The sequence below is a fragment of the Bombus bifarius genome, unplaced genomic scaffold, assembly GCF_011952205.1.
Source record: "Bombus bifarius isolate JDL3187 unplaced genomic scaffold, Bbif_JDL3187 scf7180000008140, whole genome shotgun sequence".
In the NCBI taxonomy this organism is placed as follows: Eukaryota; Metazoa; Arthropoda; class Insecta; order Hymenoptera; family Apidae; genus Bombus; species Bombus bifarius.
In genome coordinates, this window is record NW_022884468.1 from 1090519 (window position 1) to 1108478 (window position 17960).

Sequence of the window (17960 nt, forward strand, 5' to 3'; positions counted from 1 at the left end):
GCAACGACTAGACCGTAGATGTGTCTCATACGCGTGGATCCTTCCATCTTATCGTGTTTTCAATTCCGTCACTCATGCAAGTGTCACAGGAAGTTGTGATCGATAGCACTTAAGAGATCATATATTATTTAATACTTGTGTGATTCTTTTACACAGTATACGTGTTGCTGCAATATAACGAAGTTGTTACGTTAAAAGAATATTTTCTTTAGTGAAAGTTCAAATTGAATTTTTAAGCGATGACCTAGTTTGACGAAATAATCTATGTAGTTTAAAAATAATTGGTAGTTTTGTTTATTCGCTTATTATTTATTTTAAGGTCGTGCCCATGCGAAAGGATCATTAGTAACTATATTAGCTCGTATGGATTTAGATCTACGACTTAAGTAAAGCGAGATAAATAAAATGATAAATGTATACGTTAAGTAAGAACATGATGTTGAGTTTAAAGCAAATCTCTTCCCTCTACCGCAATATATGTTCAATTGCAAATACAAAGTACTTTCTTCCACAATGTTTATTTCTGATTTTAAAAATTCTACTTGCAATATATATACATATATCCCTCGATATTTATCACTATTTCGCCATCCTTTGGAGTACGTTGCCTCTATTATTTAATAATTATTCGATTCACATTGCAGAATAATTTTAACTTATTTATAGCTGCATTTAAAAGTTGGAGCATTCAACCGATCGTGACAAGTATTCGTCGGTACCGAGACCTCGACAGCAGACACTTTATACCCGTAGACCTTACGGCATGTCGCTCCGCAAGTTCGCGACGCTTTCGTGACTCGCATGCGAGTCACTAGTTATCGTCGAGATTATATCATCCCCCCCGTGAACACGGTATGCCATATTGACCGTTAGTTGCTTATTAGTGTCGTTCCTTCATCATCGACCAGGCACGTTACACATTTCGAAAAAATACGTGGTTATACGTGCAAAAATTCAATGGAAATTTGCGGTTTCGTGGTATTTTCAAACACCTACCGAAATTAACTACTGATTAGAGGTAGAAGCATCTCAGCTTATAATTTGCCTACTTTCCTAATACTTCAGATTTATTGCTTTATAAAGAATCTCAGGCCTCAAATATCGAAGAATTTTTAATTAACTCTAAATTGATAGAAGAAAGAGACGAGAAAATTTGAATTTTCAAGCAGTTCTACTGTCGAATACTCTTCTTTTATCTGAAGCTAAATGTACGTAAAATTTATAATTTGTATCATTTTATGTGTATTACTGGTTTAATTATGCTCTTAGAACTTGTAATTACATTAATGAGAAGTTGGTATTTCGCTGAACAAGATGGAATGCGTGTAATATGGTTTTATTTTATCCGTCTGAAGTATTTCAACGATCCCAACGAACAACGATTATGACAGAATTTCATTTAATAAATTATTAAAGGATATCATTAGTCAAAAAATAATATTCGAGCCAAATATGTCATTATATATAATAATAACTCGTTATTTTGTTGAAAAACGACAGAACTTGCATATGAATCTAATATTTCTTACGCTCAACGAAAACAAGAGAAGACAACCACTGTGAATGCAAGCCAGCATCGGTATTCAGGTTCCAAAAAAAAATAAAAAAAATCGCTCATATAAAGTGCACTTGGAACTCCAGAATCTTCTTATAGAATTAACGATTCTCAACGACAATTCCTAACAACAGCGGTATCTTTCGTTTGGTATCCACGACACACCAACGTTCTAGCTTGTCCAACCTGGCTTGTCGACGTGACGCAGTCTCGCAGGCGTTCGCATCAGATTTAATTATTCTAGAGACGATCACATGCGGTAATTCGCTACGCGCATCGCATTCATACACCGCGGCGTACGCCGCTCTTGATTTTCCATTTTCCTCGAAATCGGCGTCAAACGCTGTTACGAGTGTTACGGTCACGAAACACAGAACGTACAATTGCGCCCTATCAAGCCCGACGATCTATCAATTAATTAACGAAAATCACGTTTTTGCCAAACGGAGGAGCTGGTTTCTACATCCTCTATTTCGGGGATGAAACCGTGGAGATTCGTTCGTCATGCGCAACCCACTGCCGATACTCGCTGGCGTCGTGACTGGAGACGCGTTCGGCCTCGCCGCGAATTACCGGATATCTTAATGAGTACCGTAATTAATACGGCGGCAGATGAGGGAGGGATGTTGCGCAGGACGAGGGGTCGAGATAGCGCTTAACCGAAACGTACGGGCTTTGTCACGGACGTGTACAAGATAACCGTATATCTGCTGTGAAATGCAAACCGAGGCGACGACCACCGTGGACATCCCGCTGTGCTATACCAGAATAGGATTGCGGTAGATCGGCGCCGACGAAGCGCTCATCTACGCGCCACCCTTCTCTACGGTGATACTCGACAGCCACGTTCTAATGCCTGCCGTTTGAATGGTGCCTGGCGCGTGCAATGCCGGGACACGGCAATTACCAGCCGTGTGATTAGAACGTTAAGAAGTTCGAAGTCTTAGGGACGTGAATTGGCGTGTTTGCACGGGAGGGGAAATAGTATGTTGCGAGAAATTTACATACAATTTGCTGCGAGTGTTGTTGCTACTGGGGAAGGAGTCGCCATTATCTCAAAGGCTTATCTCAATCTTTCAAAATGATAATCGGCAAATATTACTATAGTGTTCTGTTGTTTTATTTTTTATTTATTGTTGGTCGGGGAGTAATATTAGATTAGAATAGAATAATAGAATAGAAGAGGATGACAATACGTATACAATGGCGGACGTACGATTAGGTACAGTTTGTACGGAAGGTTTGTAAGGAATGTGATGTAAGGTTGAAAGTATTGTTAATTGCTGTAAGCGAAATGTATACTACGCGTTATATTTTAAAAAATGTGCATTTCACAGAATACAAGAAATAGATGCCAGAGCAGACGTATAATAGCCGCATCATTAAAGACAAATGATTTCACGCGCACGCACAATATAAAAAATAATATACATATGAATACCACAACGATGTTTATGAATATATATGGAACTTAATAAAGATTGTAATTTGAAGCGTAACTTTTTATTCAATCATTTTATGCAATGTGCAATTGTTGCGCGATATGCATAAAATACTTATTAACGTATGACTGTCGAAGCAGCTGAACAACTCGATTAAACAACTACGCAGCTCGATTAAAAAACATGCAGAAGAATGCGCGCCATAATATGAATTAATTCAAAAACATTACATAAAAATGTACACGCAATAACTGGCATAAATAACAATCACCAATATAAACTCATCGTTCATAGTTCTCATATTCGCCCTTAAACCCCTGAGTCCTTTCTCGTCGAAATAATCATACGATAACTTTCCACTAATTAACGTTAGGTTGCGTTTATCAAGAAATCTAATTAACACAACAGCCGTTAAATCATTTCTCTTGATTATCCGCGGGTTATAAATTATCGTATTGTAGGTATAACCCTCAGAATACTCACGTAATTAACATTCAGAGGCGCTGGAAATGGAAGTACAAACTAAAAGAAAGGAACGAAAGAAAAAAAAAAAAGAAGGAACGACTTTATGAGATTAATTTAGCTCGTTGAAATGAATTTTTGAAAAGGTTCGTCTACCAGTGAGCTTAAATAGCTGGATATTCATAGATCGTTGCAACGCGAAACACTGATGTAGTTTCTCCTTCTTCTTTTTTTCTCTCCTTTCCTTTTCCCTTTTTTTTTTTTTTTTTTTATTTTCCACCGTAATCACTTTCATCGAAAATGCGGCGAGTTGGAGTGCGAAAGTTTTACGTTGCCCCTAACACGAGGCAATCCTGCCGATCCTCATTGCCTTCCAACGCTGGGCATCTAATAAATATTAACAAGAACCACGACGAGATGGTAATCCGCAAAAGTTTTTCTTTGTGGATAGACTGCCAAGGGGATGTAACATGGCGCGGCGGGACGAGGATTCGGTTAGGGAAAGGGTAGCGACTCGGCAAGGAGTAGTTGAGCGAAGCGAAGAAAGACGGCCGGATAATTCAGACAAGAGGGCGCACAATGAAAATTTGACAATGTAAATTATCCTGTTATTCTTCTTCTTTTATTAACTCGCTTCCGTCTTCTAGGTACCTATCCGCGGAAGTTGCCGCGAAGAACTTTTGAAACGCTATTCCACATCGTCTGAGTGAATAGGAAGCTGTTGCCAACTGTTCTAATATCTGTTGCACACGCTAAGAGAAAAATCCCCGCAATTAACACGTTTCTCCGAATTGTGTGAACTTTGTGATATACCGTGCCTCGAATCTTTACTTTACAAGCGGATTTACGATATATTTTCTGTGACTTGAGGATGAAAATAATTCGTGGAACTAGATTTAAACTTGATGATATGACACCGGAATTCGATTAATTTAATGAAATGGAACCTAGAACAGAAGCTTTCACATCTTTTTATAGATACAAACATGCTGCATTTAAACATGTTTATAACCAATTAAACATATCGTGCATTAGAATATTTTACATCAAAGGAAACAACTAATTCAAACTCGTTTCAATGAATAATCGTTATCTTAACTCACATTACCGTACCTTTCAGGTCCACTAAATGTTTTCACCGAGCCCAGAATATTTCTCGTCGTTCATATTCAATGGGCTTCGAGTGGCTCGCTTCATCGTATCGTTTTCACTCGGCTGGTCATAAAACGCGACATTAATTCCGCGCGAGCTTCTTATTTTCTCGCCAGCTTTTCATACATTTCTTCCAGGATGGAAGAACGATCACAGCCACGAGATCTTCTCGTGTTTTTACGAGCCGAAGCTCTGCCATCGTCCATTCCCCTTCGCCATCGTATCATCCTCCCGACAGTTCTACATTCGTTATCTTCTCGTTGCTTTTTGGACGGTTATCGTTCACGAAAACGAAACCTCTTCTCGCGGGATCTTGCAAAAGTTAATTCGTTCAACCTTGTCATTGTACTCGGATAATTTTAACAGATCGTCGATTGAAAACTAACCGCTTGGCCCTATATTAGGCGGTCGAAAATCAGTGCTTTCGATACGCTGTAGGTCGCAGGGGGAAAGGCGTGCTTGAGCTGAACGGAGCAACGCAGGGCCAGGGCTATTCTAAGGGCTCGAGATTACAAGGCATTGTTCCCGTGCCACCCTTTGTCTCAAATTTACCCTTCCTCGACCAACCTCCACCACCTTTTTCAACCCCCGTTCGCCGCCTATCTCGTTCTTCTTTGTATTTTTAATTCGCAACTTTGTAACCAGCCCCGTCTCTCTCCTACGCCGAACGTCTCGCCTGCTACCGTCCTTCCTTTTTCGCCTGGCTTTTCCCGGACCCTAACGTTCCGTTTCTACTGGCCGACCCTCGATCCAATCCATGGGTGTCGTCGTCGTCGTCGACCTTCGTCAACGATTATTTCTCCGAGGAAATCTGGCCCTCCACGGTTGGGAAACCGTTTTGCATTTATTCGCTCGCTGGAATAACGTTGAACTGGGAGTTTACATTGGCCGTGAATGTACCAATGTAATTTTAAAGCGATTCTGGCAAGGCTGCGGAGAGATATCCGGTTACGCGGATCGTTAGACAAAGTTTGTCAAAGCAACGTGAAATGGTAATTTCGAGTTAAAATATGAAATATATTAACGTATATCATGGCACAATATATTAACATACGATAACGAAGCAAAATCGGAATGTTTAATTAGACCGTGATCAAGGCGGAAGAAGTTCGTACGCTATCCAAGATAATTCCTTGATATTTTAATAGAAATCTAGAAGATCTTCCTCGCAGAAAAATTACACAATATAAGAATAGTTTGTGTGAAATCGTCAGCACCTTCTTTGACACGTAACAAGGCGATCACGAGACGTTATCTCATTTCAGCGATTCGTTAACGAAAATCGTAGCAGAATATTGATTAATCGCAATAATGTAAGAAGAAGAGGTTTCACTTTTCACAAGCTTCGCCACAGTATATCAAATAACATCAAATTTAGTCATCGCAGACCTCAAATTCGCTAAAATCTGTACCACTTACAACCGCAAATCTTTTTTTTTTTTCTTTAAGAATCTCAATCAATACTTCAGCCTAATATATAAATAACGCCTAAGTGACAATGATAGGCCTTCTTTCTATCGAAGCGTAATGTTGCTCCGAGCAAAGAAAAGAACGGTAACGGACAACGTAGACACAGTGTCGTGAAATCCGCTGCATAATTGTAAGACCATAATACCGAAGGACGAACGGGTTTACACGGTAGACGGGATTTCTGTAGTTCGCTAAGGAACGGCGAAAACCCATTATAGATAACGAGAGCCAGAAAGAGAGACAAAGTCGAGTGGTGGGGTAGTGCACGAAGTGAAATCGAGGTGCTGGTGTACGAAAAGGCCCGATACGCCTCCTCCAAGGATTTGCGAAACGATTCCCCGCTACGACTTTGAAGTCGTTCGCCGCTAAAAGACAGAGACAGGGAGAGAGAGAGAGAGAAAGAGAGAGAGAGGAAGGGATAGAGGAAAGGCTCCGTAGTCGTCGCTTGCATCTCTCCGGCCATCGCCGCCAGTAAAATGACATCTCCGAAGGAGGAAAGTAGAGTGGATATCCGGTGTGCTCCATGCAATTGGAAACTTTTAGTAAATGTAAACCGTTTCGTGCTCGAGTAGATACAATCCGGTGCTAACCCAGTATCCGCTACCCTCCTGCTCCCTTTAGCCTCGCTTTTAAATCTCTCTTTTGCTCCTTCTTTCTTACCTATCCACGCAAGACCGAACGACACCTAGCCCAGCTGTGCACGTTCAGAGAGATGCACACAAGTCGTCTGACCGGATCGGAACTTGTGTTTCTCCCTCATCGATGAACCCTCTATCGGTTGGTCGATGCATCAGGCGAGGGGATACAGAAACGGGACTAAAAGGGAAATTGTAAAGTACGTCGCTTAGAAATTCGCGAACGGGCGAGAAGAACGGGAAAACGAGGAAAGAGAAAGAATGGTGCTTGGCTCGGTACAATTCGCCTCGCCACGTTCACCGGTTCCACGATCCACAGTCTCGATAGTCCGATTAAAACCGACTCTAAAATCCCGTCCCAACCTACCGAACCTATTGCGCCGCTGCTATTCCGTTTTATTGTTCGATGTACCATATGCATAGCAATAACTATGTCCGCCCCTACCGATATCGAGTAGCTCTCGCGTTTCGCCACGTTTCAACCTTACTTACCTTTCGCTGTTGCTGACTCCTTACGATCTTCGAATTTCCATAGTTTCTCGAGAGTGTCGCGGTTTCACGCTGTTTACATCTTTTTCGATCCCTCCCGTCGTTTTACGATTTGTTTTTGTTCCTCGTCCTCTCGTTTGTGCTTTTTGCTTTAGACTTCTTTTAGTAGCTTCCGATATCCTGGGATCTGTAATTGAACGTTACTTACAGGATTATTAAGCTTCCACGTTTTTACGGTTCTTACAGCGCGACCGATTGAAAATCGTGCTGATGCGTCAGTCGAGATTCTGACAATCTGAATTTAGTCAATATAAAAATCTAAATTTGTGTGTACTACAAAAGAAATGATTTTCAATAAACGGAAAAATTTTAAGAAAAATATATTTCTATTACTATATTTTGTTACAACGTTTCCATAAAAATGGCAAACAAAATTTCCATTTAGTTTCCAAAACTTGACGAAGATCGTACACATAATAACAGAAAATATTATCTGTAAAGCACCTGCAACAAATGGCAGTAGTATTTCAAAAATAATATCCATCATAATTCTATGAAACGTATATTCAAGAATTTCGTATAAACAGAATATTTCACGCTAAGAAACACAATTCCAATGAAATAGGCCATTTCGAGGCAACTATCCGTCACTATAAACCAAAGTAGCCACGGAATCGTCTCGGTGCCTCGCACTGCCTACTACCGACGACGAAACGAAGAAGCGAGATTGAAAGTGATTAAGACCGGGCGGTGGGTGGCCGGAACTACTGTGCGTGCATGCAAACGCAGCATAGTAGGTCACAGTGACGTTAAAGGGTTATCAAATAGCCGTAGTATAAAGCGTTTGGGCGGCGAAAGGGCGAAGGGTGAGTCGGAGCCGCATCGTATTGGCATACGGATGCTTAGAGTTGGGCCTGTGAACACGTGTAGCCGAGCTGCACATCGCTAGCTGTCTGACAGTTTGGCATGTTGCCTTCCACCACCACTAGTACCGGCTCCGCCACCGGCATCGCCATCACCAGTATCAGGGACGCTGCGTATCGGCTAGTTGTCCTCGTGTCGACACGCGACACGTTACCATGCTTCCACATGTATGCACACGCAGGTGTTTAACGCCACGGGAAATCCGTCAATCGGTAACATAGTATCTCGACGCCACCTGTAAGTGTATGAAGAGTATACAAAGAGCGCTGTGGTCCGTTCAAAACCTCGGAATATCACGCTGTTGTAGCGTCAGGTTGTATTTTCTCTATGAATTCGGCTATTTTATGGGACTTGGGACGATGGTATGTGGAAAACGCTAGCGGACTAGCGACTGGGATGAATTCGATCGTTGTTGTTGCACGAATGTTGGCTCGATCGTGTTCGTTTACATTCGATTTTTAGAAAAGTATAGTGGTAGGTATGTAGGAGGGCTGCTGGTGTATAACACAATGTGACGAGTTAGGGAATGATGAATGAAACGGTTTTGTTGCTCTTGCTTCGTGGTTGTGGCAACTGGATTTTTGTTTTTGTAAAGATGCAAAACATTTTGGCAGATTTTGCGGAAAATAAAAGATTTTTGTTTATTTACAGGGCAAACGGCGCGACGCATAACGGTGCGTTTGTTTTATTTACGGATTGATGAATATCGTGACAGAGAAATATTTTTCCGAATAAATTGCGCGCGATTATCTGATAAAATATGAACGATATAAAAAAATATCAAAGCACAGAATGTCCATGGTATTAGGGTGCACGGCACGTATATATTCGCATTTTATTGTATTTTACTTTCAAATTTTATTTGACAATACTTTGTCGTATTTATCCTCTTACTTCTGTTTAACTTTTTATTTGCCCTTTTCATGGAAAAAAATGTAACTCTCACAAAAGATAAAAATATAGAAAACGAGTAATATTTTAGATATTATTAAATACGATTTGGTTAACTGCAAGACGAGATAATTTGTTACAAGTCGAGTTTCGTGTAACGATATATTTCATCAGGTCAAAAGTGTCCGTGCGGCATTAATTTTGCGGACAAATAGGACAAATACATTTGAGTTCAGATGTTTCGATCGAATGTTATATTGTAACATTAAATTAAATTTGTTTAGATTAATAACATCGACTTGATGACATTATGATACTATAATAAAAATGTCTAAATACCTATATGGTCATAGAAAAGGATAATCAGACAAGTACTTTTTATAATTATATTTTCAGTGCACATTCTTTTGCCTAGTGAATGTATGTATTTTGCATTTTTTACTTATTTTCATTATTTTTTATTTACTTCGTGTAGTTTAAACCTCTGTCGATTATTTACATTGGTCCAATCCGGAATTAGCCAAATTTGAATTATACTTGTCAAATCTCGATTTTCTCGAAAAACGGAGCCACAGATGGAACAATATTATGCCAAATTTCTTTCTTTTTATTTTTTCACGTAGAATCTCCCGCTTCCTGCTTGTTCTACGATCACTGCCCCATCCTCTGTACTTACCAACAATAGCCATTTCATCCGATTTCTAAACGATACGAACTTCTAATACACGACAGCGCTGATATTGACTGATTATGCTTCACAAAATGAAGATACGCTGAAAACAGAACACCGAATAGTTGCACGTGGTGGCGTGGAATACCGGAATCCAGTGATCCGGGTTAAGAATTCTCGCACGTGACATCAGACTTAAACGGTCGTCCCTGAAAAGGAGTCGATGGTTTTCCAGATTCGAATGTCGCGATACTGTCCATGGCGGGTTCCTATGGGAAAATTATTCTCCGCGTCGCGCAGACCCGATATCGCAAGCCGCATGATATCTCCATAGCAGCGGATTTCTACGACGATTTCGCCTATTTGCAATAACAGTTCGCTTGCCGAAGAATGAAAACGCGTCGTGTCGTCGGTCGCCAAGCGGAATAAGGAACATGGCGTTCACCGGTGGGACGTGCTCCGCGACTGGGATAACCTTTATTTCGCGCCGCCACTGTTACCGAATGGAAATTAGATCGACGTTTACGTATGAGACGTGTAAATCGATACTGCACAGATTTAAATAATGCAGCCGCGGGTAACAGCGTGTGTCGGGAGTCGATGCCAGGGAATTTCGAGAACCGTTTTCACGATAAATTCTGATTCGCGGACATGGAAAATAGGGTCTCTTCGCGGATACGAAAATGTAAAAGCGTAAGGAGATTGTTGCGGTAGATAGCGGGTATTGGAAGATCATCGCTCTATTTGTACAACGTAACTGATTTATGCAGTATTCGAATGCACGGAATCTTTTGCTGGTACATCTGCACATGTTTGTTTAGGAATAAAGTGTTTCGTGTGATTTTAAAAATATGAGCGAATATTTGTGATGCTGGATACTTCGATATGCTGGCGAGTGTGTTGAATGAACGAAGAAGATAAATGGATTGGGTAAATAAGATCGTAACACTCGTTAGAAAATGTTAGTACATTTGCGTGATTAGAACGGATGACTGAAGAAAGTTATGAGAAATTACGAATCGTTAATCAGTTTCGCGACAGTTTTATATATTTTGCATTTGATAAATCGCCGCGTATAATAACTAATGAGACACTTCTTTTTGCACTTTCACACCGCATTATTCCAGAGATAAATCAAACAAACGTACGTACACTGTTCCTATAAGCTAACAAGTTCAACAAACTTTAGACCGAATTACTCCGTCAACCTTGGCATAAATTTTGCAATTAGACAACATAATCGCGTTTAAAGAAACGATATTCGAATGGGAGCCACGAAGACATTTATTCAGCGAGGCACTACGCTTAATTTGTCGGCGAAGAAGAAACAGGCTAATTGGATTACACCGTAGCGCCGGAGCAGCGTTTTTACAACATTGGCCGGAATGAAGAATGCAAAAGGGAATGATGTACGTAGCTACGTCGGGTGGAAGTAAAAACGAGGGTGAAAAAAGAGTAGAGGGAGTGAGAGGACGTGAAGTAAATCCAGCGTAGCGTGGCATCACCGACCCAGGAACTACATGGACCGTGGTGGTCAACGTACCATAACATTATATCTATCCCATGTAGCCTATAGCTAGTATTTCTTTTGGACATGTGACTGGAAACCAACCCTTAGGTATCACCAGCAGCGCAGGACAATGTGCTCGACTTAGCCTGATCTTATTTTCCTCCCCGAGACACAACGGTAATTCCATATATGAAATCATATTTCCGAAGTCTCCCGACGTCACGGCATGTCTTGGGGCCTGATCCGATTACTTTTCCCTTACAATGGACAATATGGTTCACACGTCGGATTATTTCAATAATATCGACGTGATTTTACGAATAATAATATCTCTTTATAAATAGGTTCTGCAAAAATTTGCATGCATTGCGTAGAAAATAGAATAAATTTTCAAATCTATATGAACAAATGTCAGCGTTCTCGATGAAATGTTTCACATCGTTTAGGGGAAAGAAAAATGCATCGCATGAAATATACAGGTAATGTTCTCCAAGATATCACAAATATACTTCGAACAATGAGAATTGTTCTATTAGAAACAACCGTTTGAAAATTTCTCTTATTTTCGCCTCTCTCTCTCTCTCTCTCTTATACAATCTAACATAGATTGTTCCCTGCTTGAGAAAGGATAGAAATTAAAATAAGAACGGCGCGTGGATTCAAGCGTTGCCCCATCACCAGTTCCGTTTCCGGCAATTGTGCTTCGTTTCTTTCAATCGTCCGTTGTGCCCTGAACGTAGCGGTTGTACAAATGTTTCGTTTCGTTGGAGCAAAGTATTTTTATTCGAGCGGTATAGCGGTATAGACAGGTAAAGAGAAGCGTGGTGGAAGTACCTGAGAAAGTGGGGGATTTGCGTAGTTGAAGAGCGAAAAAGAGAACGGGAGAGCTTATCAAGAGCTTTAAGTTTTGCTCACAGAAGCAGTGAAGCAGGGGAGCACGGTCTCTGGCTTAATCCTGTATTGTAAACTAGACAGCATACAACGGCAAGTTTTCTACCTTGTGCCACTCACCTTCTATACTTGTTATTTCCTTTCTTTACCGCCCACCTTCCCAGAAGGGTGAAAGACATCATGGGTTAATCTGTCCTCTGGGAATAACTCGAAACACAGAACAAAAGCTTCCGTTCTTTTAGCTTTTCTCTCCCTCTCTTTCTTCCTTCTCGGCTCCACCGTTCTTTGAACATAATCTTAACCCTTTGCGCAATCAACGATACGTTCTCTTTTTGTTCGCCTCTTTATCCGCTCCGTGTAAGTCTTTAAGTGGAATTTGCTTAAGCATCATCAGAGGCGCGAGATGTAAATACGCGCGCTCTGTTTTTCGGCACGTAGTCTTTGTTGGGAAACGAGAGATATTTATTAAAGTAATTTGCTCAAACAAATATTTATACACAGCCACTGTTTCTTGTGTATTATATCGAATGCTATATTCGTGGGTTAGAAGAAGTCTAATCATGTTTCCTTTAATTTTATTTAGCAGCTTATTTGGAAATAAGATTTTGGGCATTTTAACATCCTTCGCTTGGTTTAGCGTCGAGATCCATTTTAGCAAAAGGAAATTTCAACTACAAGAAGCGTTTCTTTCTTAAGAAAATTAAAATGAAAAATGGAAAATTAAATTGGGGATCATATTTATATTAATAGTAATAAAAGCGGTTTTAAAAGCATAAATTATTTGGTTAATTGAGACATATACAGACAATGTACACTATAGGAATAATCACGTATTGTTGTAACGCAGGAATGGTAACATACCATTCTCAATTATTGGCTTATTTGCATGTTTGATTACCAAAAGTAGTTGAATTTGATTTGCATTAGTGATCAAATGAATACGAGATAACATATAATAAAGGGATGCAGTGGTCGGAAAGCATATAATAATTAGAGGATACAAAGAGTAATCGTAGTTAAACAAATTTGTCTGTGCTAGCAATGTATTATAATGACATATAATATTTTAATTCCATCGCAGTAAAACGTTCTCTTCTCTTTGTAAACGTTCTTGCAATACGCACTTCATATTCAGGGTTAATATCATAAGAAAGAGGATTTATTTCTCCATGTACCCTAAAATTTTCGCGTTTATGCTAAATCATGTCTACGACTTCGTATTCCAGCCACGTGTCGCGTCTTACGTAGTTCGGCATAAAGCTAGCCTTATATTCGTCGGCGCGACGTAAGCGCGCGTGAATCTTTTCAATTCTGTGCAGTATATAAATTACAAGGCCAAGTCTCTTTCGTGTTTTCATACTTGAGCGGAACTCTTTGCGATCTCGGTTAAATGGTCCGTCCTTGTAAAAAGCTCACTTGCTGGATGTTGAAACCTACGCCTGTTAGATTTCTTGCTTATGGTGCAATAAATGTATACAACTGGAAGAAGGTAACTTACCCCTATGTATAGTCGTGATGGGAGAAGATGAGCGGGCAGGTAGCTGCCCGCCGCTACTTTCATACATTTATTTATGAAGCGCTATGAATAAATGGATGCTGGCCCTCCTCTCCCGCTTAGTGTTTCAGAAAGCTGATATCGTGTTGTTCGTACACGGACATAGCGAATATAATGGTTGTTCGGGGGAGTACCTTGTCAAATCGATTAGCTCATTTCTCGGTGTCTGTCTTCGTTCCACCATGTTTTGGACCAGAATTTTCAAAGGATAGCAGGTATGCGATAATTTTGGAAAAATTTCATCCGGTAAAAATCCTTCGCGTAAATTTTTACTTAAAAATCCCTGCTTTTATTAAAGAATTCAATTGCCCTCGTGAACACATGAAACGTCGCGACAATTGGCACTCCACACTGATAAGCTTACCAATAAAAAATACTTTCGTATATACGTGACAGCTCTAATTAAATAAAGGGAAGAAATCTGCCCAAAAATCTTAACAGTTCAAAAACCATCGTCACGAAGGAGGCAGATTAATAAACGCGATAAGCTGTACGCTAGCGCACCGAAAAATATTCTACTCCCTTAATTTCCGACAAATTTCACCCGTCCCATTATTAAGCAAACAGAGAGCAAGAGAAAGAGAGAGAGAGAGAACATAGGGATGTAGGAAGAGAGAGAAAGAGCATGTCTCGAACGCGGAGGGTGGCCACGGAGTGTCGTTCATCATGCCAGTCGTTTTATCGTCTCCACGTTCGACCGATTCGAGGAACGAGAAAATACAAAGTCAAAGGGCCGGAAGACACGAAGAATTCGAAGGAACAGCCGTTTCATCGAAGGAAATTCGCTCGCCGCTTCTTTTCCGGTTCGCCTAACCTGAAAAACGGTATTCTACTTCCCGCGTACTTTGAGTCGCGTCACGAAGCAGCGTGAAGTTCGGGAGCGTCAAAGTGAGAGGACGGTCCCTGTGCGACCATGATGGCGGCAACGTGTCGAGGGGGTGAAAAGGTCGTGCAAAGGGATGAGCATGTAATTAACGAGTATTCTCAATAAGATGGTCGGCAGGTTAGAGGAGAGAAAGAGAAAGAGAAGGTGAGAGAGAGCATAGCAGAGCTGAAGACCGCGTCGAAAGAGAAAGCTCAAAGCTTCGAACGCCTCGCGCGTTCATCTGTTAAATAAAATACACTTAAATGCCGTGCGTGAAAACTATTGACTCCTCGTCCCTGCCTTTAACCTCCTGTTTCTTCCATCTCTGCTCGGGCGTGCCCTGCACGAGGCAGCTTAATGAGCGTCGCTCTCGTCTCGTTGGAAACCATCCTGCCTCTACGTATTTCTTTTATTTAGGCTCTCCCTCTTCTTTTTGCGCTTTAGCCTTCTTCTATTTTCTCTCTTCTTTATATCTTTCTGTCCGCGTCAACGCGTGACAGGAAGCACGGTGTCTGGCGAAACGAGATGCCACTGAAAAATGCGTAAATGTATCGGGCAAACGAGGACGAAGTATCGTATTATTGGAAGAACCGTAAGTCGTGTTTTGGCGAACGCTTGCAAAGTTCGTTCCATCAACAGGTTTCGAGGATACGAACTAGTTTCGGTCGGCTTTGTACTTGAAAGAAGCCTAGGTAATCTGTATCACGGAATTTAATTTAACTGTCGTCGCTGTCGAATCGTTGAAGCAATTCTGTAGAACTACGAAATTATTATTACAGACATTTAAGGTGCATTGTGTGTAATATCGAATTTTCGCGTTTAAACTAGTAACTAAACTAATTTCTATAATAGTTAAAATCATCTCTTTGTCAATTCTTCGCTGCGCCTTAATTATTATTGTATATCTTTCATTATTATGTTTACGCTTATTTTTATTTCTTTGGATTCTCGGTTCATATATTGTTTTCCGCGTAATTATTAAAGAACCAAATAAATTCTACCTTGTTCATTAAAATTATAAAATAACTTCCACATACATAATCGCGTTTCTTCAATGGAAACAATGCTAATAAACAATGAATTTATAAAAGTCATGATTTCACGACACGAAGGATCGTTTCTTTTACTGCCGCTCTATTTGTGTATATAGCAATAACTTTGCGAAAAAGTCTGAAACTTTCTCATTATGAAGAAACTACGAGAACTTTCTTAGTCATCTTATATTTTATCTGTACTCGTAATAGAATCGATTATTGTTGCTATTACAAAATTCTGCATAAACAACAATAAACAACATAAAGAAATACTATCTAGAGAAAATAAACAGAAAGTGTTATTTCTATTTAACGATAAAATAAATTATATATTGGACGAATACAGACAATCAGCATTACAAGCACGTAATATCGGTTGGACTGTCGCGTCATTAACGTGTCATTCCCCTTGTTCAGCGGTCGTCCTACTTTCTTTCGTTTTATTTTATTTGTCTTCTATGCCAGGGTTCTATTTACGACAGACCAGCACGTCGTCGTCAACGTCATCGCATGGTAGTTGTTCTCTCCTGATTCGTTTCATTTCGTTTCGCCCCGTTCACCGAGCTTCTACTCATCTCGCTTCGCCACCCGGAAAATAGATATTATTATACCGGATGCGCTGCCCGTGTACTGTAGATACGTCCGATAAATATCAAGGACGAAGCGTCTTGTAGCTATACCGCGGATGGACGTGGCCGTCTTTTATGCGATGGCAGATTTCAACCTGGTAAAGACGTGTGTATAGGATACATCAACGCAAAGAATGCCGTATTATGCGAAAGCTAATGTAATATCAATACCGATGTATCGTATGACTTTGCCTGTGGCACTTGATGATCGATTGGTGTCCATTGAATTTGATTACACAAAGAAGACGTAATGGTTTGCACTTAAATTATTGTGTTGGTATTGTGTGCAAGATCCATATAACAGATTTTCTACATGTAGATTTATGGAATATTTTACCAGGGTTTACTAATAATTTATATAGAAGCGCCACATTTCATTTTAATTAAAAACATAATGAACGCTTGTAGCTATATTTGTTTATAAAATTACAAATAATCGCTCGAATAAACTTATCACTGTGATATTTACATGTACGTTAATATTCAAGGTATATATCTACGTCACGGAAAGTCTATAACTTTATGAAACCGGGAACAGATACCTGGTTTCAATCAGACGCTAGTCGGTGGCGAGCAATAAAAGCTGTTGATAGAGAAAGGGATAATATACGGAAAGCGAGTTTCACTTCGGCAGAAAAATGTTCATCGTACGGTCGATAGTAAAAGGTAATAAGTCGGCGTATCGTAAATATAGACAAACCTTCATAAATTGAAATGAGAATCGTCAGGCTTTATATTCATACCGCGATTGGACTTTCGCAGCGCATTACTTTCATAATTCCGCGAGATTAGTTTTTGAAATGTTCTATGTTAAATTTTATGTTGTACTTCATGCAGTATTCGTTTAAACGACGAACGAACTAAAATAACAAGTTCACATTCTAAACCAATTAAAGAATAAATGCAGTAGGAAAGATTCGATTTGTAATAAATATCATTATAAATATATAACGGTCATTCCAATAATCATTTTAGCTGGATATAAATTTCAATTGAAAGAATTTAAAAATAAGGAACGAAGCCGATAATAAAGATACTTTGTAGAAAGAGGATAATTTATTTTTCATGCTATTCTTAGTAGAAGTGGAAAAGCATTTCGTCGCTAGATTAGGATCAACATAACGAAACAGGAACATAGGCTGTGTATAGGAAGTGAGTTTGAGCCAGCGCCAAAGGGGATGAGCGAGCCGACAACCCTTTACATTTTAATTACGCCCGTCTTAAAAGCCAATAAAGTCCTCGGTAGAATAGCAGCGTTCGTCAGGTTTGCTCAACCTCGGACGCGTCATGGGAATCTCACGAAATCAGTGCACCGTGAACGATGGCAGTGTCCTAACGAAAGGCTGAGAACCACCGCGGAGGCCTAGCCGCCTGCCTCTCAGACATCTTCGAGCAAGCTTATCCGTCCATTTAGCTTTTCGCGCACACACGCATCGCTGTGAACAATATCCCTTTATCACTGATACGTTCCGTTTCGGATTCTTCTTTGCGCCTCTCCTTTTTCTCTTCTCGCTTTCGTATTCAAACGATGATCTTTTTATGCCGTGGACTCTCGTGTCGATCGCTCTTCGCGACAAAGTCGATGCTTCCGGATCCTCGAGTATTGTTGAAAAGAGGTATGCATTGATTACAGGGATTCAATGGTAAATTGTTATGTGTATTATATATCGTTTGTATATTATTTTTGTTCTTGACATACTTTCTAATATAGAATGAGAACGTTCAATTATATAAGCATACATAAATTTATAAAAGAATGTTTCATTTTTATTTGAGATTAAGAATA

At 40.0% G+C, this 17960-nt stretch overlaps 1 protein-coding gene and 1 long non-coding RNA gene across 8 annotated transcripts in view; one reads left to right on the forward strand and one right to left on the reverse strand.

Moving 5' to 3' along the window:
- LOC117208598 (nucleolysin TIAR) overlaps positions 1–17960 on the forward strand; it is a 584542-nt gene that overhangs the window by 28268 nt on the left and 538314 nt on the right. The window lies entirely within an intron of this gene.
- The window catches only part of LOC117208602, a 187898-nt gene that overhangs the window by 8193 nt on the left and 161745 nt on the right, over positions 1–17960 (reverse strand). Inside the window, exon 2 of the long non-coding RNA XR_004487738.1 lies at positions 7209–7392. This is a non-coding gene — a long non-coding RNA (uncharacterized LOC117208602). The remainder of the gene's footprint in view (positions 1–7208; positions 7393–17960) is intronic.